We start from the raw sequence: 5,395 nt of genomic DNA, 5'->3' as shown, positions 1-5,395 counted from the left end.
TTATGACTATCGATATAATAATTATTTTTCGAGGTTTTCTGTTCGATTGTCGAGCTCACCCCGCCAAGCTCGACTATTCCGCGTTTTTCGTTCTACCGGGACATTCGGAACGGAAATGCCCCTCCTTTCCGCACTCCCAACACTCCTTTCCATTTTCTTTCCTAAATTTCTTAAAATCTATCCCCTTTTCACTTTTTTTAAATCCGTTTTTATTAAATTTTTTTTCTTTATCTTTATCCGCGTCCTTGTCTTGATCTTTTTCTTCTTTCTTAAACCGAAAATTTTCCCCTTTTTTCCCTTCGCGACTAAAATTGTTCTCATTTCTATGTTGAAAACTGTTTTCTTGAATTAATTTTATTGTTTTTGCCCGCTCGATTGCCACCCTGAGAGACGTAATTCCCTCCATCTGCAGTGTTCTTTTTACGAATCCGTCAGACAAAGCGGAGACGAATTGTGCGCACGCTATTTTGTCGCGAACTATATCGGGGCATTCCGGATATGCCGATTGTGATAACCGCTCGACATCCGAACCCAACGAAGCAGTTTTCTCCGAACTTTTGTCTCCTACTCGTAAACTGCGAATAATAACCTTGTAACGATTGTGTTTCTCCGAAACACATTTCAAGTTTTGACTTTAATCGTAATTCCTCGAATCGTAAGGTCTCTAAATTTTGCATGTTCTCTAAGATTGCGCGTGCTTTACCACGCAAACACGACACTAATATAGCGATCTTCGTTTGGTCTTCCCAACGGTTCGCTCGGGCGATTAGGTTAAATTGCGCGAAATATTCGCGTAAAGGCGCGTTCCCCTCATACGTATCCGGTTTAAGTTTAACGCCCAACTGACCGCGAAGCGTCACGGACGCATCAAAATGATTACCGGCGGCGCCCCCGTCGGTATCAACACGGAGCGGTGCAGCTAAATTATCAACACTCGCGACCGCGTCTCCGCCCGCGACGGAACCAACTCTACCGAAAACATCCGCGCGAGAATCACGCACACGAACACTCGCGACCGCGTCTCGTACGCCAGTATTATTAGAAGGACTTAGCTGATTTGATGGAATCTCGCGAAGTCGCTCCTGCAGTTGGGAGATCTGCACATTCCGCTGACGAAGAGATTCCGCAAACGCCGTCCTCGCTCGCCGCTGCTCCTCCCGCAGCTGTCGGATTTCTCTCAGGACGGCATGAAGTACTGTCTGCATTGGAGAAGTCGAAGAAGTCTCCTCAATTCGCGGAGATGCCTCCTCCGTTGCCGGCTGCGTGTCCCGCAGATCTGTCGCCGCACCCTCCGGGCTCTCCATACGAGCTCTCCTTCTCGTCGCGATTGGCGATCGAATCATCCGAGACCCTCTGGATCCCGGACGAGCCCCCAAAATGTTACGCCTGCTTCGCACGATCTCACTCGCGAGCGCGACGCGCACTTCCGAGCCGCGGAAAGGATTGGACACAGAGGTTAGTTAAAAAGGAACAACGGTCTTTATTGCTGAGGTCGATACAGCTCGTGGATAACACGAGATACGTTGAAACAATAACTCTTGTAAAGCGATGGAGAGAACACGTCCGAAAGCGTCGACGTCTCTCCAAGATCTGCCGAACGTTCTCCATCAACAATGGTGCGTCCCCTTGACAACGCGACACCCGAATCGGCAAGGCGTAGCAGGCGGCGGCGTAACAATATGTTGTTGAATTTTATACATTGATAAGGATCCGAAGCGAGAATCGAAACGTATAGTAACGAAATTTATTGAATAAATTCATTTACACACGAACTACCAGTGTTTGTGACTCGGAAAGGCATCTTCATATCCATAGATTTATTCTACTGAGTCTAATTATATCCATCTATATATATTTTTATAACAATTTAGTCGTCTTTTAGACTTTGTGCTCTCTGGGATATTATAACTATTTTATATTATATTTTTATAGTACAATAATGTTTGTATCACAATGATAATCATTAGTTCTGGGTATGTACCCACACAACACAGGGAACTCATAAAATTTTTGTGAGCTTCATTTAAGCTTGAAATGAACTCGCACGGAGCTCCCTGGGAATTCCTATGTCCACTTTTGTGAGTTCCCTGGGAGCTTTATTTTGGTTCGCTAGGAGCTCTTTTTAAGCTTGCAGGAAGGCTCGTAAAATTTTTTGTCTAAGCTCAGCATTATGAACTCCCTGGGAGTTCATTTTGTCGAATTTTATAAGCTCCTCGAGAGCTCAGCGAAATGAACTCCCAGGAAACTTGAACTGAATTTTGTGCTATGTGGGTACATGGTCATTCAACCATAATTCTCGAACTTTTAACGAAGATATTGAAAATTTTGTCAAACAAGGATCGTACAATTAATGGATATCGGGACCATTATATAATTAAGTTCATTATATAGGCTTATGGAATATGTAATAATTCATACGTTAATAATATTTAAATTTTGTAACATTCACTAAAGAGGACCATTAAAAAAAGGTTGAAACGTTTGAAATATTGTTTATATGAAGGTTAATAAAACAATTTAATTATAGTATACGTTATCTTGCTAAGCTCAAAAAGCCCTTATTGTATTTTAATTGAATTTTATTTATATTGAGTCGTAATATATTTTTTAAATTTTGTACTAAGAATATTGGAGAATTTTTAAATAAAAATTAAAAATGTCGATCTTGACGAAAATCGACTTTATTTCCAATCAAATTTTTCAAGTAGAAATCAAAACTTGTAGTTTTTTCCATATTTTTTCCTAATAGAGAATTTCAAGACAAATAATTTGATATGGTTATATTTTGTTTTTCAATAATTTAAACAAAAGTTGTGTTTAACTGATCGTTTGCGACATAAAATAAATTGAAAATATTAAAAAAATTCATATCTAGAAAACTAACGGAGATAAAAATCTAAAAAGATAACTGAATACGTATTTTAATCTGAAGACTATATTAAAAAATCAATAAAAAAATCGATAGAGGTCGGTGACGAAGGCCGTCTAATTTGGCGTGGAATGCCCCATCACACATATGTGTGAGTATGTGTGTGATTATTAGTATTCCGGTTAGTTTTGAGGGCTCACTACAGATGGATGTAAGTACAAATCTACTACAGATATTTTGAAATTGAATATGTCATTTCAAAACTTGGATATTTCTACAAATAATTTAGATTTGACAAAAGTTCTGTGCATTCGTAAACATAACGTACTTTTTAGTGCGATTGAAAAAATTCGTCTCTTAGGTCGCGCCAACATATATAGTTAAAGCCTTGAATAATGTTCTTTTTAAGCAATATATTTTACAACTCTCTGATAAGTCTTATTAAACACTCGGTCTCCCTCCCGCTTTTTGAATATGATTTTAATTCTTCTGTCTTTTCCCCTCCATGGCTGTGTTTCGATACTCACTGCAAATACTGAAATTCTATAGTGCACATTACGTACACTATAGATTTTCAGTACTGACAGTGTATATCGGAACATAGCCGATACTGCGCTGATGTGGCTGTCTTGGCCAAAGATTCGTCTCATCAAGTCATAATTGCTAAATTCAACGATCTCCGAAATGACCTGACCTGTGACCATTATATCTCTCTTTACACGGATCGTTCCAAAGAAGACAACGCTTCTGCTGTCGGCGTGAGAATTTTTTCACCTGATCTTGATTTTAGTTAATGCATCGTCTTTCCTCTCAAACAACCATTTTCTCTGCTGAAGCTTGGATCATGTTAAAAACCATTTTCCTTTTCAAGGGTATTCCTCGTGACAAGTTTCTTATTTTCTCGGTTTATTATTTTTTCTAAATCTGTTCTAGATGCTGTTTCCTCTCTTAGCATACACAATGCTAATTAATTTGATTTACCAAATCAAGCGCCATTTGCTTCTTGCCAAGGAATCAAATAAGGAGATTCGTCTGGTCTAGATTCCAGGACATAATAAAGATATTCATGGAAACGAGGTTGTTGACAAGCTGGCTAAATCTACTTTTCGTGAATACCTTACTTCAAAATGCCTTACTCGGATTTCCAAGTATCCTCTAAAATCTAATGAATCTTTCAAAAATCTTTTCAAAGTCCATCTGGATGAAGATTTCAGAATTAAAAGACAATTATTATATCACACAACTATTTTTATAATAACGAAACGAAACCCTGGTTCTACCGCCTGTCTCTTAAGCGTGAAGCCTAGAGATCGTCTTAATTAGGATTCGCTCCAATCACTACAATTTATATGCACCGCAAAAATGTAACTGACAAGTGCTTGCTCTTGCCGTGATCCGCGATAACATATTGATCATGTTGTTTTTTACAGTCCATTAATTATTCCTAAAGTCTGGTCTTCTGAGGGCCTTTCTGAAGAAAAATTTTCCTTTCGCTCCTATTGAACCATGGTCCGATTCACGCTCACAACGCTTAAAAATCATTTCATCCTTATTGTTTGTCAAATATTAAACGAAGATAAATAATACTCGTGAGCGTTGTCAGCATGAATCGGACCACGACCTTGATCTTCACTTCATTTTAAAACGTCCATCTGTTAAACTTTGTTGTCTTCTGTTGGCATTTTTCAAATCAGTCGATTTTTCTCCATAATTCTCTTTTTCTCGGGGCCCAACCTTTTGTTGCTACCTACTTGAATCGTTTAAGTCGTTTTTCTGCAGCCATATAGCGCTGTTTCAGTCTTCACCGGAGCCCTTGATGATTTCTTTTGTTCTAGCTGTATCTGTTTCGTCGAAGAAACAGGGATCATTTTCGTGCGAAGAAGAAGAAAAAGTACGATTAAAAATGGAACCTGATGAAGATCATCTTCGTCATATACTTACTTTACTGCTTATTAATTCGAATAAAACTGCTGCCGAAGCTCACCGATACATCTTAGAAACTTATTTTGAATCTACTCTATCACTTAAAACGTGTCAGTACTGGTATCGACAACTTAAAGAGGCGATTTTGATTTGAAAGACAAAAAACGTTCAGGTCAACTAAAAAAGTAATATATACTCGTATATGGGGCATTCTCCGCGTGTCGGAGTCTCCTTCTGCCCATTTCATTTTTTGACAGAATTCAACCAACCAGGGCTTAAAATTTTCGTTGGAGTGTCTACTTTTTAATGGCGTGTGGCCTTTTGTGAAAATTCAAAATGGCGGACTGGTGCATTGTAAAATATATCTAGTCAGTTGGGAAATAGATAATCTACATTCACGAATTCTGTTTGGAAATTTCTAATTGAAAAATTGACAGATAAAATATCAAGGCGAAAAATGAAGACAAAAACTAAGGAGAAAAATCAAGTGAGAAATCAAGCTGCAGTATACAATTTTACATGAATTGTTGAGCCTTTAAATTCGCCGCGTCCTACTTTGCTTACGAGAAACAAAAGCCGCTCACTGACGTACCGTATTGGCTA

The sequence above is a fragment of the Trachymyrmex cornetzi genome, unplaced genomic scaffold (genome assembly GCF_001594075.2).
Source record: "Trachymyrmex cornetzi isolate Tcor2-1 unplaced genomic scaffold, Tcor1.1 scaffold247, whole genome shotgun sequence".
Classification (NCBI taxonomy): Eukaryota; Metazoa; Arthropoda; class Insecta; order Hymenoptera; family Formicidae; genus Trachymyrmex; species Trachymyrmex cornetzi.
This window is presented reverse-complemented; position numbering follows the sequence as displayed.